This window comes from Giraffa tippelskirchi, chromosome 7 (genome assembly GCF_054371585.1).
Source record: "Giraffa tippelskirchi isolate mGirTip1 chromosome 7, T2T-mGirTip1v1.2.pri, whole genome shotgun sequence".
Lineage (NCBI taxonomy): Eukaryota > Metazoa > Chordata > Mammalia > Artiodactyla > Giraffidae > Giraffa > Giraffa tippelskirchi.
This window is the reverse complement of record NC_137281.1, coordinates 109,101,272-109,128,939: the sequence shown is the minus strand read 5'-3', so window position 1 is coordinate 109,128,939 and position 27,668 is coordinate 109,101,272. Positions and strand designations below refer to the sequence as shown.

Genomic DNA, 27,668 nt, shown 5'->3' with positions numbered 1-27,668 from the left:
CTCTGAACGTGCTGCTCTGTGAGGTCAGGGGAGAGAAGTGACAGGTCTTCAGAGTGCCAACACCAAGGCTGGACGCTGATACGGTCACCGTTTAGAAAAACATGTAGTGCAGACAGAGAATTCAAGGTTCATACTCTGAATTCCATTGTCAAGACTTAGCAGGCCCAGATTTCAGAATGCACAGCCAGAGATGTTGCCTTGTTCAGTGTAAAACGATGTGGAGCGCCACAGAGAAAGGTTACAAGGTAAGCATATAAGCATCTTCCAAAAATACTTAATTTTGTGATGGGAATTCTATGATGTCTTATTAAGGAAAAAAGAAAAGCACTTTGTGGGTATGTTCTGAAACTTTTGAGGCTGACATTGAAGAGAACAGTACTTACTGCTCTTAGAGTTATCATTAACAGAAACAAAATCGAACTTTTGTGTATGCTGTTATGTATCCTCCAGAGTTTAAAACCTTGGGCCTGATTTTTTTTTTCTCCAAGAAAAATTCTTTTTCACTTCAAAAAACTGCCTGAATCTTTGTTAACCATTTTTTTACCTTTTCAACACTGTTTGTAAATGTGATTAAAAAAAAAAAATGCCCTCAGATGTACCTACCAAAAAACTCTGAATTCTCCAATCAAAACAAAATGCTGAGGTGTTCAGGGAGCCATCATTTCGAAAATTGGAGACGGATTTGGAAAGAAATTGCTAGGAATGGCAGGCAATGCAAGAAGTGTTCCTTCCATTATATACACTTTTTGACACTGAGGGTTTTCACGGCTGCATTCCTGTGACAGATGTCATAAATTTTGTGTCAAACGATGAATGAAGATATGTTGAGGGCTCACTAATGTGATTGCAACTTTTGCCAAATTCTTGACAAATAGGCATCGACCTAGAAGATAAGACTGGTTCCTGCTGCCTCTGAGCTTGCTTTCCATCTGTTACCGAGGCCGTGGAGAACAAAGAGGGGAGTCAAGGCCTTATCAGGGCCTGCCAAGGCTAGTGCCATAACTGAAATGCTGATGTGGAGCCGGAAGGAGGCTTATCATCCCCAAGGCTGGAGAGCTTGGTGGCTTGCTCAAGGTCACCATCTGCTTGAGTTCAACCCCAGTTCCCCTCCAGGCTAGGCAGCACAGGGTGGTGTGTGGAAACCAGAGAGACCTGCTTCAAGTCCTCCACCACTTACTGAGTGACCCCTGGTTAATCTTAACCATTTGTGCAGCAATTTCTCCAACCTTAAAGGAGATGGTGTGCCTGTGCACTTCCTCACAAGGCCAAGAACTAAACGAGGTGATGTGTGTGGACTTCCCACCTCCGCCCTGCCTCTGCCTTCAGTTCTTCTGGTCCTTGACCCAAGCCTTTTCTTCCCCTTGCGTTGGGTCCTTGGGGAAACTGAAATAACTTTTTCCTTTTGAAATGAAAATCCTGAGCACCAATCTCCAGTAGACTGTTCATGGCTTTACAGTGGTACTCCACCATAAAAGGCATTCACGATATGGTTGTTGATTGACCCAGACACAAATGCTCAGGTAACAATTTCACCGTAATCACCTGTGCATAGAAGATGAAGAATGTTTCAGAGTAGCAAGAGTCATATCTCATTTTTAAGCAAAATAGTGGCTCTTGAAAATTTCTGTTACTCCATTTCTTGAACTGCATTTGGATGTGTTGCTGAGTGAAAGGGAACAGAACATGGGATCCTGATGGTTGGCCTTGCAGCAAATGTAAGTGAAGACAGATCAGCCCTCATTTGTTCTTGAGGAGCTGCAGTAGATCCCCATCTCCAGAGGAAAGCTAGTGACAAGAAAGGTGAAAAGCCCTTCTGCATGTGGCCCAGGAACACAAAGAACACTGTTCTGTCTCCCAAGGGGCCAACTGGACATGGCTGGGCCAGAAGCACAAAGGAGTGGGCTCCCCTGGATGGATGCTGCATAGGGATGGAGGTAAGGGGGGAATACAATTGATGATAGTGAGTCCTGACCTGCTGTCAACTCAGGGTTTGAAATGCTGCCTTTCCAGTAGAACTCGTTGCTTGGACTCATAAATGGAAAATTAAATTCCCCAGTAGATGCAGTGGGATCCTAGAGCCCTGTGGCCTTCTGATGAACCAGCTTTTGATGTGCTGGCCACATCCTGCTTCAGGACCTCCACCCACCTACCCCGTCCCACGCCCACTTCCTCTGAAAAGCATGTTTCACAGTAAAACAGTTTGCCAGGTAAGTCCTTGAGTCATGCTGTGGTCACAGACACCATTATCCAAAGTGAGCACCATTGCTATCCCAAAAGGGTTTGGTATTGTTGCTGAAAGTCCAGCAATCAGCACATTAGAAGTGTGACCCAGCACCCAGGCAATAGGGTTTTTCATTTTCCTTTTTAAGGTAAGTGCTAGCTTCATGGAGATGGCTGGCTTCTCTGCATCTCAGGACCCAGCTGGACAGCGATTCATCAGTGGCTTACTTGAGTTTAATGACCACCGTTTCCATCAGTGTCTTCCTGCTCTGTTCTCACAAAGTACTCTCTTTTTCCAGGATACTTCAGCACTGTCTGCCTTAGCACCTCCCCAAGAAATTAAAAAGGGATGTGGTGGGTAATTTGCCTAGAAATAGAGATGTAATCAATGTAAAGAAAATGTGACTCAGTGAAGTGTCCCTCCCTGGTCTCAAATCCTGGCAGAACTGTTCACATCTCTTCCATCCCTGATCCTCTGCTTGAAAACTCCTATCTGGACCTTCTGTTTCTGGCTTGTGTTCTCTCTTCCCCTCCAGCTGTAGTTTTTCATTATAATCTCTTATTCTGCTCACTCTCAAACATAGAAAGGGTTTCTATATCGTCTTCTAGTGGCTAGAGAGTATGTGGAGATTAAAATTGTAAATAGGGATTTTCCTGATAGTCCAATGGTTAAGACTTTGCCTACCAGTGCAGGGTGTGTGGGTTGGATCCCTAGTCAGGGAGCCAAGATGCCACATTCCTCGTGGCCAAAAAACCAAAACATAGAAGCGATGTTGTAACAAATTCAATGAAAACTTTTTTAAAATGGTCCAAATCAAAAAGAAGCTTAAAAAAAAAATCAGTAATTTGGCTTACAGGACTAAGGATTTCCATTTCCACTTAAGAAGCACTCCTATTATTTTAGGGACTATAGGTTGGAGGTTGGAGGAAAAAGTATAGAATTCTTGGCTGCAAACAGTCTATAATCTACAGGAGGCAATGCAGACATGTTAATAATAATAGGATATGATTGTCTGGCAAAATGAGAGTAAATTATACAGAAGTGCATGGAAAACAGGCATTGTTCCCCCTTTCTGAAAGATTTTTAAGCACCTAAAACCAATGGAAAAGGCTTTTCTGGGCATGCTGTATAATTTTCTCGAGTATTCCAGCCACAGTCATGCACGACTCACCCTTACCTCTCAAACCTTAGAAACAAGAGCTCTGTTAGTTTAGATCTGCTTTAATCTTACTGTTTACTCTCACCACCTACAGGTTTCCTTCGTTGAACTTAATTTACAACTTTTCCCCTCTTACCCTCCCCTCATTTCTTGTTTTATGCCATTGACTTTCCAAAAAACAAAAAAATTGGGATCTTACTATACTTTTGCTTTTCTCTTAGAGCATCTCCCAATCTTCAGAGCAAAGAGTAGTGTATACCTAGATAATTACATAGGCTCTTCGAGATTACAAACTCAGCTTTCTACTCCACAAGGGAGGTCTGCAGGGAGCCAACCTTTGCTTCCCAGGAAAGCAGATGGATGAGTATCACCACAAACTCATTTAGTCCGTGGGAAGACTCCCCCGTGCTTTTCCTGAGGCCCTTAGAGAAGAGTCACCTGACCTGCTGGGGTTGCCAGACTTCAGCCTTCTTAATGGGATAGGAGCCCTGGGGGTCTCTAGGTAATCTTTCTTCCAGCCTTCCATGAAAGACAGAAAGCAAGGTAATGTACATGGGCTTTCACTACTGTGGGTTTTTTTTTTTTAATTTTTACATTTTTGGCACAGCATGTGGGATCTTATTTCCTGACCAGGGATCACATCCTCATCCCATCCATTAGAAGCACAGAGTCTTAACCCCTAGGCCACCAGGGAAGTCCCTCACTGATGTACCCATAGGAATTGCTTGGCAGTGGCAGCTCCCTTTCACTTTAATAGTTTGGATTCCGACCCAAGAAAGATAAAGTATTACTGATTAACATGGAATAATGAAATTTGGATGAAAAAGACTAACCGGGAGAATTAATTCCAACTTGTATAACAGCAATAAATAGGGGTTACATATTTAAAGGAATATGTAAATTTCATGTAGCAATTTAGAAATTTAAATGAAAACCTATTTGCCATATTTGGATATAGGACTGCAAGGTAAAGCCAAATGTACATCTAAAGTACAAGGCACCATATAACTGTAAACATTTCTCAGTTTATATGTCACAAAAGATTATAAAAATAAGAGAAAATCTATAAATAAAAAGGTCACTAGAAGTCTCACCATCACTTAAAAAAATTATTTTCCATGTGTTTTGCCTGTGTACATGCAGAGGACTTTCTATTTAAAACTTTATTTTTTTTTATTCAAAAACTTTGTATAAGCACCTTGCTATGTTGCTAACCTAGTCGTCAAGGTATCATTATATGAAATAGTTAATATGCCATAGTTTGTTATTCTCCTGTTTTTGAACATTTGGGTTCTTTCTGATTTTTTTGTTCTTATAAATAGAACTGATATGAAATTCTTTGTAATTTGTATATTTTCTGACTCATAGGAAATGAAAACATATGCTTTGGGGAAAAAACTATTTATTTTAAGTGCTGCTGCTGCTAAGTCACTTCAGTCGTGTCCGACTCTGCGCGACCCCATAGACGACAGCCCACTAGGCTCCCCCGTCCCTGGGATTCTCCAGGCAAGAACACTGGAGTGGGTTGCCATTGCCTTCTCCAGTGCATGAAAGTGAAAAGTGAAAGTGAAGTAGCTCAGTTGTGTCCGACTCTTAGCGACCCCATAGACTGCAGCCTACCAGGCTCCGCCGTCCATGGGATTTTCCAGGCAAGAGTACTGGAGTAGGTTGCCATTGCCTTCTCCTCAGGCATTCCCTAAATACAGTGTTGAACTGTTTAACTATCAATATGCAGTGATTCCTGCTCCAGCTTGGACTGGACAATCCATTTGATTTCCAGCCTTTGAGTTGTTAAAAAAACAAACAAGCCCAGTTTCTCCAAGCTGGTTGAAATAGAGGGCTTTAAGAAATCCAGTTCCATGTTATCTCTGTTTCTCCCCCACCTCCTCCCACCAACATAAACACACAAACTTGAACTTTAACAGATGCTTTTAACAGATGCTTTCATGGCAGCCACTCTTTCCTGTAACCCATGTTTAGACCTGGAGTTGATAAAAGTTAATAATGGGTGTTTGCCAACAAAGATGTCCATCTAGTCAAAGTTATGGGTTTTCCAGTAGTCATGTATGGATATGAGAGTTGGACCATAAAGAAAGCTGAGCGCCGAAGAATTAATGCTTTTGAACTGTGGTGTTGGAGAAGACTCTTGAGAGTCCCTTGGACTGCAAGGAGAACCAACCAGTTCATCCTAAAAGAAATCAGTCCTGAATATTCATTGGAAGGACTGATGCTGAAGCTGAAACTCCAATACTTCGGTCACCTGATGCGACGAACTGCCTCACTGAAAAAGACCTTGATGCTGGGACAGATTGAAGGCAGGAGGAGAAGGGAATGACAGAGGATGAGATGGTTGGATGGCATCACTGACTCAATGGACATGAATTTGAGCAAGCTCCGGGAGTTGGTGATGGACAGGGAAGCCTGGTGTGCTGCAGTCCGTGGGGTCACAAAGAGTCGAACACGACTGAGCAACTGAACTGAACTGGGTGTGTGGTCTCTGAGGCACTGCTCGGGGTCACTCTTGCCTCCGTTTTGGTAAGATCCTTAACTACTGGTAGTGAATGGTGATAGAGGGATGAAGCAGCAATAGGAGAAACTTAAACTGCACTATGATGGATGTGGTCTAGGATAAAGGTCAAAATCCCAGGCTTTGTTCGTTCTTGTTTAAGGACATTTTCCAAACAGGTTTGTTTTGCATTTTGTGTTGTGTCCCTGTGTGGTGAACAGATGGGAGGTTTTTATTGTAAGTTTTTTGCCCTGAGATTGACAGCCTGGAGAGTTTCCTGAAACATGGACTGAAATTGCCATTTCAAAACAAACCCAGATGAATGTATGCCTTAGAACATATGCCTCAGAGTCTGTTCCAGGGATGTTGCTGGGCTCTGCCCCTTCGCCTCCTCTCTCCCTCTTTGTGTGACAAAAATAAAAACATACAACTACAAAAACAAAAATCAAAAAGCCAGACTTTGAAGTAAGACCAGATTTTGGAAGTCACTCTGCCACTTACTGGTTATATGACTTTGAGAAAGCTATTTAATGTCTCTGTCTGCATGATAGGAGTGATAATAAAAGTACCTGCCTCCAGGGCATGATTAAGATGCTACGTGTAAAGTTTTTAGTACAATGTCTGGCACAGCAAGCTCTCAGAGAAGGATAGCTTCATTTTCTTGTGTTGTTATTTAAACACACCTGAGTCTTGTGTCTGCCATCAACCATTACATCTACCCTCCCTGGCTTCAAGGAAAAGGCTGCCTCTTGTCTCTTCCATACTCACCTGGGAGGCTGCCATGTGGTGCTGCCCTTGCTTCTTTAAGACTGCCTCTGGTGTTCATCAGGATGGTTCTGAGCCAGATAGCCCACTTGGATTTTCCCCCTGAAATCACAAGGAGATAAGGTTTCATTGCCCTGCAGAACTAAAATCCAGGGAATTCTCCAGTGGTCCAGTGGTTAACACGCTGCGCTTTCACTACTAATGATGGCAGTTCAATCCCTGGTTGGGGAACTAAGATCCTGCAAGCTGCACATTGTGGCCAAAAACCCCCTAAAATCCAAAACTGATGAACAGTAAGAACAGCCCCTCTCCAGTGGGAGAGGCAGGGCTTAAGTAGACCCTGCAAGATGGAAAGGCCAACCATCACCAGCCCTCTGGGAGCCACTGCCCCCATGCCATCCAGAAGACAGCATGCAGGTCCTGTGTCTCCACCAGGGCACAATGGAGGCTTCTCAGTGACACTAGGCAAACCCAGCTCACCTGCCTTTTCATCCTCTTCCCACACACCAGAAGGTTACCTAGGGTAACTTTTTCTTCAGACAGTAACAAAATTCTCTCCCTCCTCTGGTGAAGTCCTTAGCATCTGAGGTCCTGCTTCATGGTTTCCTCTGTTGAGATATGGCTCCTGCCTCTGTATCTCTCTGGAGAAGGAAATGGCAACCCACTCCAGTACTCTTGCCTGGAGAATCCCATGGACGGAGGAGCCTGGTGGGCTACAGTCCATGGGGTCGCAAAGAGTCGGACACGACTGAGCGACTTCACTCACTCTGTATCTCTAGCCTGGAAACGAGGGTCAGGAGGAGGAAGCAGGCTCTTCTCAGTCAGAGCTCATCCTGGAGGTACAGAGGAGGCAGGAGCTGTGGCTTTTGTCACAGCGTGTGGGGCAAGGTGCAGGGACCCAGCCAGCACCAGGAGCAAAAGCCAAGCACCTGCTCTGTGTGTCTGGGTCTGGTTGGCCAGGGTATCTGACACCAGGGGACATCTTTCCTTTCACACTCTATTGTCCCCTGGCTTCAATTACATTCTTGACTCAGAGCCCAGGAATGGGGAAAACAGGCACTCCAGAAATTCTTAGAGCAGTAACTCATTCTGAAGTTTGCAGCCTCCCCACCTCCCTAACCACACCTTGCATTGCTGGTCTCCCAGGTAGAAGCTGTCACCACCACTTCCACATAGCTGGGCCAGGTCCCCTCGACCTCAGAACTGGTGTTAAGGTCGGTCTTACAGGGGTGTGTACTGAGTGTATCAGCAAAAGCAGGGGACCCAAAAGAATTAGAAAACATGATAGAATTTAGGTTTTCGTATTTTCCCAAAAAAGCATTGATGAAATCACCATTGAAAAAAATCTAAATATCCTTATTTCCACTTATGTTTTTTATTTTCACTTGATGTATAGTTAATTTACAATGTTGTGATAGTTTCAGGTGTACAGCAAAGTGATTCAGTTATACATACATATTTTTTTTTCAGATTCTTTTCCTTTATAGGTTATTATACTGAGTATAGGATTTTCCTGGCAGTCTAGTGGTTAAGACTTTGCACTTCCAATACAGGGGGGTTCGGTTCAATGCCTGATTGGGGAACTAAGATCCTACAGGCCACGTGGCCCAAAAGAAATGTTTAATTTTAAAAAATACTGAGTATAGTTCCCTGTGCTATGCAGGAGGTCCTTGTTAGTCCACTCATTTTAAATTACAAATGTGTGAAATCTTCAGCTGACTGCATACCTCACTTATGCCATGGCCCGCCACCACTAGGAGTTGGGCCCATCTGCAAGCTTCTCACTGTACACTTGCCTTTGACTCTCCTGAGCACCCCAGCCCACCATCCCCAAACACATGTCCACATACATGCACACCCAGAGCCATCATCACCCCCACCACTACTCTCACATGGGGCAAAGCCTGGCCGCATTTGTGTGTTAGGTTTCATATGTTCTTATGAGTCAGCAACACATAGAACCTGGGTTCAGTGTCTGGTTCTTCCCAGGTAGACACTGGATGATTTGAGGCACGTTCTTCTGGCCTCTCTGAATTTGTTTCATCCTCTGTCTAAACCTGTCCTTTATGATAGCATTAAAGAATGAAAAATATATGTCCAGGGTCTGGTGTGTGGTAGGCTATCAGTAAGTATTAGAGTTGTTGACACCTCTTCTCTACTCTCCTGGCCCATTCTAAAAGGAAGAAAGACCAGAGGTCTGTCTCTAAAGAAGAACCACCACTGTCTTGTATGAGCTCAAGACTGAGGGGGGCCTTGCAGGGTACCTTTACACTTTGAAGTAGGCTCCTGAGTCTCCCACCTCCACAAAGGAGGGGCATCTCTGGAAAGAGGCTTTTTCAAAGGGTGGTGCTGGCATCATTTTATGAAATTAATAGCTTTTTTTTTTCTTTTATTTTAGAGTCAACCATTAACAAAGCACCAGGGAGGGAGGCCCAGCTGGGAAGGGCAGGGCTGCCCTTGGCCTCCTTGAGTTTTAGCAAGTGGTGCATTTTTTTTCTATATTTGTAACATTTTATATAACTCATAGAACAGTGCTTGTGTAAAACTCCACAAAGAGTTGCTAAAGCATACAAGTTCCAAAACTGTCCTAGGTTTTTGTTACATTTAGTTTTCAAAGGGTGCAGTCAAGTCAATGGTGAAATGCAGACATTATACAATGTTTCATTGTCTTTGGTAAAACTATTCTCATTATTTTGTCTCCTCACAGTATTAACTCTGATATCGGCTTTGTGCAGGGCCTGCTATCACTAGGATGTCAGAAAAACGTTGAGACTGGATCTGTAAGAGGCAAGTATCCCTGAACAACATTAAGAGCCCCCTGGCCCTACTTCTTTTTTTCACCCTTACAGCATGTGGGATCTTAGTTCCCTGACCAGGGGTCAAACTCATGCCCCCTGCAGTGGAACAAGTGGTGCATTTTCAGCAAAGCTCCTTTGCCAGGCCCTCTGTTGTGAACCTCAAGGGCAGCAGCTAGGGCCATGCCATGGTGGGAGGAGTGGGGGACCTTATCAAAATGCAGATTCTGACTATGGTCTGGGACAGGCCTGAGGGTCTGCATTTCTCACCAGCACCAGGCGATGCTGGTCCATGGATCACACTTGGAGTAGCAGGCTGTGAGGTGTGACTTGGACTGTAATGTCAGCATTACTCAGGGAGACTGGAGATGGTGGGAAGAAACAAACCAACTCATTCAGCCCAGGAGTCACAGTCCGGAAGGGAGCATGTGATGCCCACACCAGCCTAGTCTCTGGGGAATTAAGGCCATGGGAAAGTTCCACAGGACTGGATACAGTGAGAAAGATGTGTAATTTCTCACCAGGGAGCTGGGGTGTCTTAGGTAACTCAAACCCAAAAATGCCAACTTCAGCCCTCCCAGGCTCACAGCAGGCTTTGCCAGTACAGCCAGGTGGGGCGCTAGGGTACAAAATTCAAGGAGGTGCCCACTCTGCAGGTAATGCAAGCACATACACATGAAGACTTCCTTGGCTTTTGCATCCTGGAGTTCTCACTTACCTCTCCCTAGTCCAGCCCTGCTAAGGCAGAAACCAGTCACTGTGTGATTTCCCTCTTTGATGTTCCATCTGGAACTTCCAGCTTGACACTTTTGTGTATTAAGAAAAACAGATAACCAAAATGAAGACAAGGAAGACCCAACCCGGGACCTGGAATGTAGTAATTCTTCAGTTCACTCGCTGAAAGAGTGTCCGACTCTTTGTGACCCCATAGACTGCAGCACTGCAGGCTTCCCTATCCATCACCAATTCCTGGAGCTTGCTCAAACTCATGTCCATGAAGTCAGTGATGCCATTCAACCATCTCATCCTCTGTTGTACCCTTCTCCTCCTGCCTTCAATCTTTCCCCTGCATCAGAGTCTTTTCTAATGAGTCAGTTCTTCGCATCAGGTGACCAAAGTATTGGAGCTTCTGCTTCAGCATCAGTCCTTCCAATGAATGTTCAGGACTGATTTCCTTTAGGATTGATGGGTTGGACCTTCTTGCTGTCCAAGGGACACTCAAGAGACTTCTCCAGCACCACAGTTGAAAAGCATCAGTTCTTTGGTGCTCAACTTTCTTTATGGTCTAACTCTCACATCCATACATGACTACTGGAAAAGCCATAGCTTTGACTATATGGACCTTTGTCAGCAAAGTCATGTCTATGCTTTTTAATACGCCGTCTAGGTTTGTCATAGCTTTTCTTCAAGGAGCAAGCATCTTTTAATTTCTTGGCTGAAGTCACCATCTGCAGTGATTCTGGAGCCCCCCAAAATAAAGTCTGTCACTGTTCCCATTTTTTCCCTGTCTATTTGCCATGAAGTGATGGGACCAGATGCCATGGTCTTTGTTTTTTTAATATTGAGTTTTAAGCCAGCTTTTTCACTCTCTTCTTTCACCTCCATCAAGAGGCTCTTTAGTTCTTCTTCACTTTCTGCCATAAGGGTGGTGTCATCTGCATATCTGAGATTATTGATATTTCTCCCGGCGATCTTGATTCCAGCTTGTGCTTCATCTAGCCTGACATTTCACATGATGTACTCTACATATAAGTTAAATAAGCAGGGTGACAATATACAGCCTTGATGTACTCCTTTCCCAATTTGGAACCAGTCTGTTGTTCCATGTCCAGTTCTATCTGTTTCTTCTTGACCTGCATACAGATTTCTCAGGAGGCAGGTAAGGTGGTCTGGTATTCCCATCTCTTTAAGAATTTTCCACAGTTTGTTGTGATCCACACAGTCAAAGGCTTTAACATAATCAATGAAGAAGAAGTAGGTGTTTTTATGGAATTCTCTTGCTTTTTCTATCATCCAATGGATGTTGGCAATTTGATCTCTGGTTCCTCTGCCTTTTCTAAATCCAGCTTGAACATACGGAATTTCTCGGTTCACGTACTGTTGAAGCCTAGCTTGGAGGATTTTGAGCATTACTTTGCTAGCGTGTGAAATGAGTGTAATTGTGCAGTAGTTTGAATATTTTTGGCATTGCCTTTCTTTGGAATTGGAACTAACCTTTTCCAGGCCTGTGGCCACTGCTGAGTTTTCCAAATTTGCTGGCATATTGAGTGCAGCACTTTCACAGCATCATATTTTAGGGTTTGAAATAGCTCAGCTGGAATTCCACCTCCACTAGCTTTGTTCATAGTAATGCCTCCTAAGGCCCACTTGACTTCGTGGCCAGAATGTCTGGCTCTAGGCGAGTGATCACACCATCGTGGTTACCTAGGTCATTAAGATCTTTTTGTACAGTTCTTCTGTGTATTCTTGCCACCTCTTAATATCTTCTGCTTCTGGTAGGTCCATACCGTTTCTGTCCTTTATTGTGCTCATCTTTGCATGAAATGTTCCCTTGGTATCTCTAATTTTCTTGAAAAGATCTCTAGTCTTTCCCATTCTATTGTTTTCCTGTATTTCTTTGCAGTGATTACTTAGAAAGACTCTCTTATCTCTCCTTGCTTTTCTTTGAAACTCTGCATTCAGATGGATACATCTTTCCTTTTCTCCTTTGCCTTTAGCTTCTCTTCTTTTCTCAGCTATTTGTAAGGCCTTCTCAGACAACCGTTTTGCCTTTTTGTGCCCAGTAAATGTTTTGTTCAATGAACCATTGACTCATCACTCAATGGAAAGGGCCTTTTATTATCTAATTGCAGTTCTCTTCTATCAAAGAGCAGGGGCTGTTTCCCCTGTCTTTGCACTCTGTGTGTTCCTGGAATATAATAGAGGTCTATAGAAGTCTGTTGATTTTGCTAGAAGCAAAATTCATTCCCCTTCAAGGTAAAGTCAGTAATTGTTTACAAGGTGGCAAAAGAGGGACCGTCTTCAAAATATTTCCCTTGCTTTTCTTGAAATTCCTGTGTTGATAATGTGTTCCTTTGACTTACCTTTTCCTTACCCACCTATCTTACTTTATTTTATTTTATCCTTATTGTGGCTGTTAATTTAATATGTCAAATTCCAGAACTTATCCTCTGTTAAAGGCATTTCAGCTGTCAACGAGGAGACGGGAAGGTTTGGGTTTTTTTTGGTTTGTCTTGTTTTAATATTTATTTATTTTTATTTATTTGGCTGTGTCGGGTCTTAGCTGCAGTGTCTTTAGTTCCTCCACCATGGACTGAACCCAAACTCCATACATTGAGAGCACAGAGTCTTAGCCATTGGACTACCAAGGAAGTCTCAGGAAGGTTTGGTTTTGTTTAGGGTAGGGATGGGCTTTCCAGGTGGCACAGTGGTAAAGAATCCACCTGCCAATGCAAGAGACAAAAGAGACGTAGGACGTAGGTTTGACCCCTGGCTTGGGAAGATCCCCTGGAGTAGGAAATGGCAACCCACTGCAGTATTCTTGCCCGGAAAATTCCATGGACAGAGGAGCCTGGTGAGCCATAGTCCAGGGGGCTGCAAAGAGTGAGACACGACTGAGCACACATGCACGCATGGAGGGTGGGGTTACAGGGGTACCTTTACCACCAGAGGCAGTCCTGAGTGGTTCTTTTTGCTCTGAATGGATTTTTTAAAAATTGAGGTATAGTTTATTTACAATGTTGTGTTTGTTTCTGCTATACAGCAAAGTGATTCAGTTATATATACATATATATGTATTCTTTTTCATATTCTTTTCCATTGTGGTTTATTAGAGGCTATTGAATGTAGTTGCTTGTGCTATACAGTAGGACCTTGTTGTTTAGCTTATTTTATATATGGTAGTTTGTATATGATAATCCCAAACTCCTAAACTCCACCCCATCCCCACCCCCGCCATCATCTTAGTTTATTTGTTTTCTTTTCCATCTTACTTTAAAATAGTAGGGCCATAGGGAAGGGAAAGGATTAAATCAACCAAAAACAAAACTTTGCCTTCATTACATTTTTGCCTTAGGAATTTTTATAAATCGGGCAAACTATCTCCTGTGGGCACTTCAAATCACAGCCTGTTTTTACACAGCCTGAGAGCTAAGAATGGCTTTTAAATTTTTAAATGAAAAAGCTTGAAATAAGAATAAAAGTTCATGACATATGAAAATTATGTAAAATTCAAATGCCGGCAGTTTAAAGTAAAGATTTACTGGGACACAACCACGTTCATTAAGTTCTGTGACGTCTGTGACTGTTTTGTGCTACAATGATGGAGCTGAGTGGCTGTGACAGAGACTTACAGGTCCACAAAGTCTAAACTATTTACTATTTAGAAGAAGTTTGTTGACTCCGTACTCTCAAAGGAGGCTGTTTGTACTCCTACGCTTAATCCTATCAGCTTGTTCCAGTATTTTTTTTTTTTAATAAATTTATTTATTTTAGTTGGGGGCTAATTACTTTACAATATTGTAATAGTTTTTGCCATACATTGACATGAATCAGCCATGGGTTTACATGTGTTCCCCTTCCTGGACCCCAGACCCACCTCCCTCCCCATCCCATCCTTCTGGATCATCCCATTGCCCCGGCCCTGAGCCCTTGTCACATGCATCGAACATGGAATGGTGTTCTGTTTCACATATGATAATATACATGTTTCAATGCTATTCTCCCAGAACGTCCCACCCTCACCTTCTCCCTCAGAGTCCATAAAATTGTTCCATGCATCTGTGTCTCTTATTCTGTCTCGCATATAGGGTTATCGTTACCATCTTTCAAATTCCATATATATGCATTAGTATACTGTATTGTTGTTTTTCTTTCTGGCTTACTTCACTCTGTATAATGGGCTCCAGTTTCATCCATCTCAGTAGAACCGATTCAAATGTATTTTTTTTAATGGCTGAGTAATATTCCATTGTGTATATGTACCACAGCTTCCTTATCCATTCGTCTGCTGATGGACATCTAGGTTGCTTCCATGTCCTGGCTATTGTAAACAGTGCTGCGATGAACATTGGGGTACACGCGTCTCTTTCAATTCTGGTTTCCTCGGTGTATATGCCCAGCAGTGGGATTGCTGGGTCATATGGCAGTTCTATTCCCAGTTTTTTAAGGAATCTCCACACTGTTCTCCATAGTGGCTGTACTAGTTTGCATTCCCACCAACAGTGTAAGAGGGTTCCCTTTTCTCCACACCCTCTCCAGCATTTATTGCTTGTAGACTTTTGGATAGCAGCCATTCTGACTGGTGTGAAATGACACCTCATTGTGGTTTTGATTTGCATTTCTCTAATAATGAGTGATGTTGAGCATCTTTTCATGTGTTTGTTAGCCATCTGTATGTCTTCTTTGGAGAAATGTCTGTTTAGTTCTTTGGCCCATTTTTTGATTGGGTCGTTTATTTTTCGGGAATTCAGCTGCAGAAGTTGCTTGTATATTTTTGAGATTAATTGTTTGTCTGTTGCTTCATTTGCTATTATATTCTCCCATTCTGAAGGCTGTCTTTTCACCTTGTTTATAGTTTCCTTTGTTGTGCAAAAGCTTTTAATTTTAATTAGGTCCCATTTGTTTATTTTTGCTTTTATTTCCAATATTCTGGGAGGTGGGTCATGGAGGATCCTGCTGTGATTTATGTCGGAGAGTGTTTTGCCTATGTTTTCCTCTAGGAGTTTTATTGTTTCTGGTCTTACGTTTAGATCTTTAATCCATTTTGAGTTTATTTTTGTGTACGGTGTTAGGAAGTGTTCTAGTTTCATTCTTTTACAAGTGGTTGACCAGTTTTCCCAGCACCACTTGTTAAAGAGATTGTCTTTTCTCCATTGTATATTCTTGCCTCCTTTGTCGAAGATAAGGTGTCCATATGTGCATGGGTTTATCTCTGGGCTTTCTATTTTGTTCCATTGATCTATATTTCTATCTTTGTGCCAGTACCATACTGTCTTGATGACTGTGGCTTTGTAGTAGAGCCTGAAGTCAGGCAGGTTGATTCCTCCAGTTCCATTCTTCTTCCTCAAGATTGCTTTGGCTATTCGAGGTTTCTTATATTTCCATACAAATTGTGAGATGATTTGTTCTAGTTCTGTGAAAAATACCATTGGTAGCTTGATAGGGATTGCATTGAATCTATAGATTGCTTTGGGTAGTATACTCATTTTCACTATATTAATTCTTCCAATCCATGAACACGGTATATTTCTCCATCTGTTTGTGTCCTCTTTGATTTCTTTCATCAGTGTTTTATAGTTTTCTATATATAAGTCTTTTGTTTCTTTAGGTAGATATATTCCTAAGTATTTTATTCTTTTTGATGCAATGGTGAATGGTATTGTTTCCTTGATTTCTCTTTCTGTTTTCTCAATATTGGAGTATAGGAATGCAAGGGATTTCTGTGTGTTAATTTTATATCCTGCAACTTTACTATATTCATTGATCAACTCTAGTAATTTTCTAGTAGAGTCTTTAGGGTTTTCTATGTAGAGGATCATGTCATCTGCAAACAGTGAGAGTTTTACTTCTTCTTTTCCTATCTGTATTCCTTTTATTTCTTTTTCAGCTCTGATTGCTGTGGCCAAAACTTCCAAAACTAGGTTGAATAGTAGTGGTGAAAGTGGGCATCCTTGCCTTGTTCCTGACTTTAGGGGAAATGCTTTCAATTTTTCACCATTGAGGATAATGTTTGCTGTGGGTTTGTCATATATAGCTTTTATTATGTTGAGATATGTTCCTTCTATTCCTGCTTTCTGGAGGGTTTTAATCATAAATGGATGCTGAATTTTGTCAAAGGCTTTTTCTGCATCTATTGAGATAACCATATGGTTTTTTTCTTTCAATTTGTTAATGTGGTGTATTACATTGATTGATTTGCGGATGTTAAAAAAACCTTGCATTCCTGGGATAAAGCCCACTTGGTCATGATGTATGATCTTTTTAATATGATGTTGGATTCTGTTTGCTAGAATTTTATTAAGGATTTTTGCATCTATGTTCATCAGTGATATTGGCCTGTAGTGTTCCTTTTTTGTGACATCTTTGTCTGGTTTTGGAATTAGGGTGATGGTGGCCTCATAGAATGAGTTTGGAAGTTTACCATCTTCTGCAATTTTCTGGAAGAGTTTGAGTAGGATAGGTGTTAGCTCTTCTCTAAATTTTTGGTAGAATTCCGCTGTGAAGCCGTCTGGTCCTGGGCTTTTGTTTGCTGGAAGATTTCTGATTACAGTTTCGATTTCCGTGCTTGTGATGGGTCTGTTAAGATCTTCTATTTCTTCCTGGTTCAGTTTTGGAAAGTTATACTTTTCTAAGAATTTGTCCATTTCTTCCAAGTTGTCCATTTTATTGGCATATAGCTGTTGGTAGTAGTCTCTTATGATCCTTTGTATTTCTGTGGAGTCTGTTGTGATCTCTCCATTTTCATTTCTAATTTTGTTGATCTGATTCTTCTCCCTTTGTTTCTTGATGAGTCTGGCTAATGGCTTATCAATTTTGTTTATCTTCTCGAAAAACCAGCTTTTAGTTTTGTTGATTTTTGCTATGGTCTCTTTTGTTTCTTTTGCATTTATTTCTGCCCTAATTTTTAAGATTTCTTTCCTTCTACTGACCCTGGGGTTTTTCCTTTCTTCCTTCTCTAGTTGCTTTAGGTGTAGAGTTAGTTGATTTATTTGATTTTTTTCTTGTTTCTTGAGGTACGCCTGTATTGCTATGAACCTTCCCCTTAGTATTGCTTTTACAGTGTCCCATAGGTTTTGGGTTGTTGTGTTTTCATTTTCATTCGTTTCTATGCATAATTTGATTTCTTTTTTGATTTCTTCTGTGATTTGTTGGTTATTCAGAAGCGTGTTGTTTAGCCTCCATATGTTGGAACTTTTAACAGTTTTTTTCCTGTAATTGAGGTCTAATCTTACTGCATTGTGGTCAGAAAAGATGGCTGGGATGATTTCAATTTTTTTGAATTTACCAAGGCTAGATTTATGGCCCAGGATGTGATCTATCCTGGAGAAAGTTCCATGTGCACTTGAGAAAAAGGTAAAATTGATTGTTTTGGGGTGGAAAGTCCTGTAAATATCAATTAAATCTAATTTGTCTATTGTATCATTTAAAGTTTGTGTTTCCTTGTTAATTTTCTGTTTAGTTGATCTATCCATATGCGTGAGTGGAGTATTAAAGTCTCCCACTATTATTGTGTTATTGTTAATTTCCCCTTTCATACTTGTTAGTATTTGCCTTATATATTGTGGTGCTCCTATGTTGGGTGCATATATATTTATGATTGTTACGTCTTCTTCTTGAATTGATCCTTTGATCATTATGTAGTGTCCTTCTTTGTCCCTTTTCACATCCTTTATTTTAAAGTCTATTTTATCTGAAATGAGTATTGCGACTCCTGCTTTCTTTTGGTCTCCATTTGCGTGGAATATGTTTTTCCATCCTTTCACTTTCAGCCTGTGTGTGTCTCTAGTTTTGAGGTGGGTCTCTTGTAGACAGCATATATAGGGGTCTTGTTTTTGTATCCATTCAGCGACCCTTTGTCTTTTGGTTGGGGCATTCAACCCATTTACATTTAAGGTAATTATTGATAAGTATGATCCCGTTGCCATTTACTTTGTTGTTTTGAGTTCGTGTTGAAACATCCTTTCTGTGTTTCCTGTTTAGAGAAGATCCTTTAGCATTTGCTGGAGAGCTGGTTTGGTGGTGCTGAATTCCCTCAGCTCTTGCTTGTCTGTAAAGCTTTTGAATTCTCCTTCATATCTGAATGAGATCCTTGCTGGGTACAGTAATCTGGGTTGTAGATTATTCTCTTTCATTACTTTAAGTATGTCCTGCCATTCCCTTCTAGCCTGAAGGGTTTCTATTGAAAGATCAGCTGTTATCCTTATGGGGATCCCCTTGTGTGTTATTTGTTGTTTTTCCCTTGCTGCTTTTAATATTTGTTCTTTGTGTTTGATCTTTGTTAATTTGATTAATATGTGTCTTGGGGTGTTTCGCCTTGGGTTTATCCTGTTTGGAACTCTCTGGGTTTCTTGGACTTCTGTGACTATTTCTTTCCTCAATTTAGGGAAATTCTCAACTATTATCTCCTCGAGTATTTTTTCATGGCCTTTCCTTTTATCTTCTTCTTCTGGGACTCCTATGATTCGAATGTTGGGGCGTTTCATATTGTCCCAGAGGTCCCGGAGGTTTTCCTCATTTCTTTTGATTCTTTTTTCTTTTTTCCTCTCTGCTTCGTTTATTTCCATCATTCTATCTTCTACCTCACTTATCCTATCTTCTGCCTCCGTTATTCTACTGTTGGTTCCCTCCAGAGTGTCTTTTATCTCCTTTATTTCATTATTCATTCTATATTGATTCCTTTTTATTTCTTCTAAGTCCTTGATAAACATTTCTTGCATCTTCTCAATCTTTGTCTCCAGGCTATTTATCTGTAACTCCATTTTGCTTTCAAGATTTTGGATCATTTTTATTATCCTTATTCTAAATTCTTTTTCAGATAGATTTCCTATCTCCTCCTCTTTTGTTTGGCTTTGTGGGCATTTCTCATTTTCCTTTACTTGCTGAGTATTTCTCTGTCTTTTCATCTTGTTTAGATTGCTGTGTTAGGCGTGGCCCTTCTGTATTCTGGTAGTATGAAGTTCCTCTTTGTTGTGGAGGTTCCTCACTGCGGTTGGGGTTGGACAGGTGGCTTGTCAAGGCTTCCTGGTTGGGGGAGCTTGTGTCGGTGTTCTGGTGGGTGGAGCTGGATTTCTGCTCTCTAGAGTGTAATGGAGTGACCAGTATTAATTTTTGAGATGTCTATGGATTTGGTGTGCCTCTGGGCAGCCTGTATATTGATGCTCAGGTCTATGTTCCTGCGTTGCTGAAGAATTTGCGTGGTATGTCTTGCTCTGGAACTTATTGTCTCTTGGGTGGAGCTTGGTTTCAGTGAATTTATGGAAGCTATTGGATGGTCTCTTATTAATTAATGTTTCCCCTGGCTTTCAGTCTTATTCTTGCAGTAGCCTCAAGACTTCTCCTTCCATACAGCCTCAATAATAAAACTTTTAGGTTAATGGTGAAAAGATTCTCCACAGTGAGGGATACCCAGAAAGGTTCACTGAGTTACATGGAGAGATGAGGTGGGGGTGGGGGGTGGGTTGAGGTGACCAGGAGGGGAAGAGAGGAATTCAAATGTGGAGAGAGCAATCTAGCCAGTAAGCACTTCCCTCTGTGCTTTCCACAGTTTGGAACCCTCAGAGTGATTCACAGAGATACATAGAGAGGGGGGAGGAAGGTAACAGAGGTGAGCATGAGTAGAAAGGGAGGAATTAAGAGGGGAGAGAGAGATCTGGGCAGTATCCTGTTCCTGAAGTGTTCTCCGGTACCCAGAACACCCTCAGAGATTCACAGAATTGGGTTGAGAAGAGAAGGAGGAGGGTGGGAGATAGAGGTTCCCTGAGGGAGAAGAAAGAGCATCAATAGGGGGAGAGAGTGATCAGGCCAGTGATCACACTCCTGAGTAAAAATGGGTCCTAAAGATTGGGTTCTTAAATGTACAAAGTTGATATCAAATATGTAAAACAAAGATTAAAAATCTAGAGTAGAGGTTAGACTCTTATAAAACTTACAATCTAAAAAAAAAAAAAAGAAAAAAGGAAACAGTGTAAAAAGAAAAAAAAAAACAGTAAAACAGTAAAAAAAGAAACAGTAAAAAAATGTAGAACAGGAAAAAAACATTAAAAAAAGAAAACACAAAAGGTATAAGATATATGTATGTAGTTTGCTTCAAAAATAGGGTTTGTTTTTTTTTTTTTTGCAAGTTAATAGTGGGTTATGAAAATGAAAGTTAAAGGTGTAATAGAGGACTTGAAGAAAAAGGAAAGAAGAGAAAAAAAAAATTTTTTTTTAATTAAAAAAAAAAAATAATAATAATAGTAAAAAATATATATATCCCGGACTTTCTCTGGAGCTGTTGTGAGCAGTGTGGGATCTGCTCAGTTTTAGATAGATCCTTATTCCTGCTTATACTTTTCAAGATCTATAGGTCCTTTTCAATGCAGTCGGTATTAACTACAGGGATCTTAATCTGTTGGCCTGTCCCTTCCAAAGCGCTTCCCTCTGTTTATTTGGCTTCTGTTTGGAGATCTCTTCAGTATCTAATTTCCGCCCTGCAACAAAGCGGTGGAGGTGATCTCTTTAGGTTCGCTTGTTCAATCGTGCTGTGGGGAGGAAGGAACACTGCAATTCTGGCGTGTGTGTGGTAAGCTCGCAGTGTCTCGGCCGCACTGGGTTCGCCCCCGCTCACGGCGTGTGTGCTTTCCCCGTCTACCCTGCTCAGGCTTCAGGTTACTCGGCCGGGGAGCGGGCCCTGAGCTGCGTGCACTTCCCAGGTCTAAGCCGCTCAGGTTCAGGCTCCCGGTTACTCCACAAAGGCGCAGACTCGGTTTCGCCCGCGGCTTGTGCCGTTCCCGGTCGGAGCTGCCCAGGCGGCCAGGAGTTTGGCGAGGGCGCTCTCCCCTGTTGGGGCGGTGCGGCTTATCACCTCCCTGGTCCCCGCCTCGGTTTACGGGCGCGCCCGGCTCCGGTGTGCTTTGTGTCGGTTCTGGGGAGCTGGTCTCTGGCTGCGACCCTCCCGGCGGCTGTCGACCCTCCGGGATCTCAGGCAGTCTTTGCTTAGAAACTGGGAGCCTGTTTGCAGTTTGGTAGGGGGTGCCCTCTCTGGAGCCGAGTTTGCCCCTTTCCGGCTCTGGCAGGCCCCGCCTGCCCGCTGTGTCCGGCGGGGGATGGGGCGGTCCGCAGCCGGCTAGCTCTCCTCTGGTATAGCTCAGTCCTTTGTTCTGTGAGCGGGCCGGCAGTGCCTTAGAGTTGGGCTTTTCGCGGGATAGTTCTCTCTCTCTCTCGCTGTCCCACAGTTTAGGTTACTATCTCTCGTTAGCTCCCTCAGCTTGCCCTCGGGGCACTCGGGCCCGGTACTTACCCTAGGCAATGCCGCCCGCTCCTCTCCGTTCAGCCCCCACTTGCTGGTGGCGGATGATGCGAGCGTCTGGGGTTCTTTGCTGGGAGTTGCTTTAGGCACGTAATCTGTGGGTTTTATTTATTTTTTCCTCCCAGTTACGTTGCCCTCCGAGATAAGAAATCCTCCCCCACACCCGCCGGTGAGAGGGTTTCCAGTATTTTTTTTTACAAAATACATAAATATACAAATATATCTATATCACTAGACATAATCTAATTTTAGTGAGGAACCAACACTCGTTTTAGAAGCTACGTAGATTACCAGAAAGTTATGTGTAAGTAGAAATCTTATAAATAGACTCATGGTTTAAATTTTTTTTTATTTTTAAATTTAAAAAATTTTAAAAATAATAATAATAATTTTTATTTATTTGTTTTTGGCTATGCTGGGTGCTTTTGGCTGCGAGGACTTCTCTCTAGTTGCGGTGAGCAAGGGCTACTCTCTAGTTGTAGCTTCTCGTGTTGCAGAGCACGGGCTCTGGGGAGCATGGGCTTCAGCAGTTGCGGCACGTGGGCTCAGTAGTTGCAGCTCATGAGCTCTAGAGCACAGGCTCAATAGTTGTGGTGCATGGGCTTAGTTGCTCTACCACATGTGGGATCTTCCAGAGTTAGGGATGGAACCCTTGTCTCCTGCATTGGCAGGTAGATTCTTTACCACTGAACCACCAAGGAAGCCTGGTTTAAGTGTGTTTTATACTTCTACTTTAAATGGTTATTTAGGTGTAGAGAGAAGAAAATGTTCTGTGTCCAAGTTTCAGAGTCAGGTTGGTCTGGTGCAGACCCTGCCTTACCACTGAGGCACCTCCTCTTCATTGTGTCTTTTCACTGCTCATAATTCTTGGAGCTTAGGCAATCGGTGCTGGTTTCACTCCTCTCAGCTCCCTGGAGGCAGACTGCTTGAATTATGCTCCTGTAGGAGAGGGACAATTTTTCTCAGGGTGGAGGAGGAAGTGATTTATTCCACATATTGACAACAACATGCCTGAGAAATCACCTGTCTGCAATGAAATGGTTTCCATACTGCAAAGAGCAGGGGTGGGCAGGAACAGGCAAGAATAGGAATTCCAGAATTGGTGTCTCTTGCCCCGCCCTCCAGGTTAGCAGTTTGTATGAGGTGGTCGTACTGGCCCCACATCCTCACACAGACACACTCCACAAACTTACGGTTTTGCAGCTGGTCGCCTGAAGGAATGTGAACTTGGGCTGAGTTGGCAGCAACAGGATTTTCAAGTGTGACGTCACCTCCCAGTCGGGAAAGTTTATAAAGCCTGATCCCAGCCTGAAAGCTGTGATCTCCCCGGGCTCTCAGGAATCCTAGGTGTTCCTGGATTTGCCTCGGGGATGTCATTGCTCTCAGCAGTGTGAGTCTTAAAGCTCCATTTTCCCTTCTCATCTCGGTGCCCTATGAGAATTCACAGGCCACTAGCAGCACGGGAGCCTTCTAGCCAGGCTCTGGATTGTTGGTGAGCAACTTGAAACCCAACTCCACCTTCAGGGTTTGAACTGAGGAAAGTTAATAGAAGGCTCCAGGCTTTCACTCTGCCTTTTCCGGTGAATTTTTCCATCTCCCACTTTTATAGTGTCATGCTTCCCTGATGGCTCAGAGGGTGAAAAATCTGCCTGCAATGCTGGAGATGCAGTAGACGCAGGTTCGGTCCCTGGGTCAGGAAGATCCCCTGGAGAAGGAAATGGCAACCCACTCCAGTATTCTTGCCTGGGAAATCCCATGGACGGAGGAGCCTGGCAGGCTACAGTCCATGGGGTCACAAAGGGTTGGACACAACTGAGTGACTGAGCATGCATATACCTTTAAACAAAGAACCCCCAATCTTTTCTTTGTGTAAAGAAACTTAGCCTTTGCCCAGAATCATAAAATCCAAGCAGTTGCCACACTCACAACACTTCTGACACCAGATGTGTGGATTCTTCACTACAACAAGCTGTTTGGCACCAGCCAAGTGGCCTACAGTTCAGTTCAGTTCTGACACAGTCCACTTGGAGTTAGCATCAGATCTCAAAGGTTAAGGGCTCAGTCCCCCCAAAGGGAGAGGGTATATGTATACATAGAGCTGATATGTTATGCAGTAGATCTAATGCAACATTATAAAGCAACTATTCTGCAATAAAAATTAATTAATAAAAAAATTAAAATGCAAAAAAAAATTTTTTAAAGACTCAACTCCACAAGACTGCTCCCACTTCAAGTGTTAGTCCCAAGTCCCAGGCTGTCACTTGTACTTCTGACTCCCCACTGGCTATAAATCAGATATCTTTTGACCCCTCTTTGGGTTAAAATATTTGCTAGGATGGCTCACAGAACTCAGGAAAATACTTTCTTTTGTTTACAGGTTTATTGTAAAGGACACAATAAAGATTGAATGAACAGCCAGATGAAGAGATACAGAGGGTGAGGTCCAGAAGAGTCCCGAGTACAGGAGTTCTGTGCCCATGGAGTGGCAACATGCCACTATCCCAGCATGTCAATGCTCACCCCAGAGCTCCCCAAACCCGGTCCTACTGGGATTTTTATGGAGGATTCACCATATAGGTATGTGTGTGCTCAGTCGTGCCTGCTCTTTGCCATCTCATGGACTGTAACCTGCCAGGCTCCTCTGTCCGTGGGATTTTCCAGGCAAGAATACTGGAATGGATTGTCATTTTCTCCTCCAAGTGATCTGCTCAACCCAGGGATCAAACCTGCATCTCTTGTGTCTCCTGCATTGTCAGGCAGATTCTTTACCACCGGGCCACCTGGGAAGCCAGGTCGATTATTAACTCAATTTTCAGCCCCAGAGAATAGGGGGTTGGGGCTGAAAGTTCCAAGATTCTGATCGTGGCTTTGTCTTTCTGGTGGCGAATCCTCATCGAGAATTTGACCACAGGTCACCTCATTAGAACAAATGACACTCCTATCACTTAGGAAGTTAAAAGGTCTTAGAAGCTCTATGTTAGGAACTAGAGTCAAAGACTTAAGTATTAGAACAGAAGATTTCCCTAGGACCTCTGTTTTATAAGAGTTTCAGGAATTCTTTGTCAGGAATCAGGCATAGACATATATATGTATTTATTCTTTCACAGAGGGAAACCTAATATTACAGATGGAACTGAAGACCAAATTGTTGGAGCAAGTTGCCCAAGATTCTGCAGCTCAGGGGCAGCAGGGTTCACATTATAATTGAGGGTCCCTGAGCTCTTACCCAGATGACTTCCTAGCACACCACACTATCTTCCCTTGGCTAGTGGAGGTGGGTGACAGACAGAACCATGAAGGCAGATTATTAATGGATAGGATTAGGTCATTAAAAAGGAGTGAGAGGAACTACTGTATGCCAGAGGAAGAACCATCTTTGCTGCAGCTCTCAATATTTCTTTATATTGCAGAAAGTACGAAAATACAACTTCAAGACATGCTCTAGACTCTACTATCATGCTGCTAACCCAGGCTCCCACTGGGTCCTCGGACTTTGCACAGGTTCTCTTATTCAATACTTGCAATAACTGTATAAACAGGTAATGATATCCCCATTTTAATTGAAAACAAAATTGAGGCTCATAAAGCACACAGAGTTGGCAAGTACTAGAGCTGGGTTTGGAATATGGGGCTGACTGTATTGGAGTCATGTATATGACTGTATATGGAGCAAAGTTCAAATTGTTTTTTACCCTTTTCTGCCACTTCTCTGCTGAGAATGCTAATAAGCTTCAGGGAGGAGAGGAGGGGCCCAGTGTGGGTGGTTGGCTTGAGGATGGGCCAGGCAAGGCTCCAATGCCTTCTAATGCACGGCTTACCTGACCTTCAGGGAACCCTGGGTTGAGCTGTAACTGGAATGAAACTCCAAGAGAGGAGACGAACTTCCCCCACACAGAGAAAGCTGAGCCCCTGCCCCTGGAGCATGGCCCATGGCTTTACAAGAGTACTGGGCTGCTGGCTCCAGTCCATGCTGACCCAGAAGACAGAACCAGCCTTGTAATTAGTTCCTCTGGTTTACCTGACATAAGTGATGATTACTCGTAGTTAGGAGGTGCCAACTTTCCATTCCCCAACCAGCAGCACAACTTTAAATGGACTTTCACGTGTAAAGTTCAGTGCGGAGACACCTGCCCGCCAGGGCCACAGTATAATTGCCATGGACCCTGGATACTCTTGCTTTTGTGGGCTCCTTCTTAAAAAAATGATTAAATTTTATTTTATGTCTGTATTGGTATGAGGAGAAGGCAATGGCACCCCACTCCAGTGTTCTTGCCTGGAGAATCCCAGGGACAGTGGAGCCTGGTGGGCTTCCGTCTATGGGGTCGCCCAGAGTCGGACACGACTGAAGAGACGCAGCAGCAGTATTGGTATGAAGACAAATATTATCATATATTGAAACGTTTTCTTCAACCTAAAAATTGTTTGTTTGTTTTTTCCTTCTGATTTTAAAAGAAATTAAAGGACTTCCCTGGTGATCCAGTGGCTAAGACTCTGCACTCTCAATTCAGGTTCAGGTTCTATTCCTGGTCAGGAAACTAGATCCTACATGCTGCTAAACTAAAGATCCCACCAACCGAGACACAGCACAGCTAAATAAATAACTAAGTATTTTTTTAAAAAGAAATTAAACATTTTCATGGGCCTCCTAAGCATCATGGGTCCTGGGCACTGTGCCTCCTGTGGTTAACAGAGAAGATGGACCTGTTGCCCACCCTGCTGTCTCTGCGCCATCCCATCTCCGTGGCCCTGTTTGCTCAAACAAGCAGAGAGTCTGTGTTTACTGAAGGAAATTCACAGTGCAGTGCATTTCTTTCATGAAGAAACCCAAGTAATAAAAGACAGTCAAAAGGAAAGAGACCCTGAGAAAGCCCAGGACTGGGAGTGGAGAGGACAGGGTCTCAGTTGGGACTTTGTCACTTGACTCCTCTTTCATTATTCTGTGAAGACAGGGGTATGTTCTTTCAGGGGAATGTTGAAGGTCAGAAGAGACTATGAGGGGGAAATGAAGTTTCAATGAAGCCAGAACTCGGATTGATATAATTAGTTTCTTTTTTTTTAAATTTATTTATTTGGCTGCAGTAGGTCTTGGTTGTAACATGAAGGATCTTTGATCTTCATTGCTGCACATGGAACCTTTTTAGTTGCAGCGTGTGAACTCTTATTTGCACCATGTGGGGTCTAGTTCCCTGAGCAAGGATAGAACTGGGGCTCCCTGCACTGGGAGCATGGAGTCTAAGCCACTGGACCACCAAGGAAGTCCCATCATCTTGTTACTTTCTAATGGTGAAAAAGGCAAGCAGAAGCTTTGACCTGAGAGATGAGAAGCCCTTATCCAGAAAGTGGCCAGCAGGGGCTCCTGCCCAGGTGCTCTACGGAAATGAATGCACCAGACAAATGCTTATGAAAGGAGACAGGAAATTCAAGGAGCCTGGGGAGTGCAGGCCTTCCTGCAGGTCTGTCAGGAAGCAGAGAGAAGCTTTCAGAAAGAAGCAGCCAGACAAGGGAAGGGGAGGGTGTGACCCTGGAGAGCCGCCCTGGGCAGGGTGGCCACAGGCAGATTGGAGGATGTGGGGTGAGGGAGGGTGGACAGGGGGTGGAAAGGGTAGCGCTGACCAGAGGGCAGAAAGCTGTGAGGTACGTGAGTGACCTCTGTCCACGGCCCTCAGAACTTATCACCTCTCCCCCTTCATGGAAGATTCAGTGTGGTTGGATATTGTGTAGGAGACAATGAAGGAGCTGAGTTTGTGACCAGTTTCAATACCAGCTGAAGTGGAAACATGAGCAGATATGCAGGAGCAAGGAATCAGAAGATACCAGAAGTGAGGTGAGGGACAGGCCAGTCTTGAGAAGGTCTTTTAGCAACAGGACTGTCTGGCCAGCAGGTCCCGGGAAAACAGGGCCCCTGGCAGACCAGCTTTTTCAAAAGCTTGTGAAAACATGTGAAATGAGAAACAAGTTAATGGACCTAAAACACAAGGATAAAAGTATAAAATTGAAAGTAACACATTTTAATGAAACATCTATAAGATGTAATTATGTTGACTTCATTCATTTTTCAGTTCAGTATTTGTAAGTTCTTCACATTTGAAAAGAAACCTATGGTTTGATTTTCTCACTCTATAAAACTTCCTGTGTATGTATGATAATAGCTCAGAAGTCATAGCCAATCATATAGTCAGTGAATGACTGGTACCTAAATAATTTCAAAAGAAAAA

At 42.9% G+C, this 27,668-nt stretch overlaps 1 long non-coding RNA gene across 1 annotated transcript; it reads left to right on the top strand.

The window, feature by feature from the left end:
• Positions 1-31: 31 nt before the first annotated feature.
• On the top strand, positions 32-27,668 carry LOC145512855 (uncharacterized). Its single transcript, XR_014058858.1, has 5 exons — positions 32-245; positions 876-1,934; positions 9,359-9,438; positions 23,831-24,030; positions 24,864-27,668. It is a non-coding gene; the product is annotated as an uncharacterized LOC145512855 (long non-coding RNA).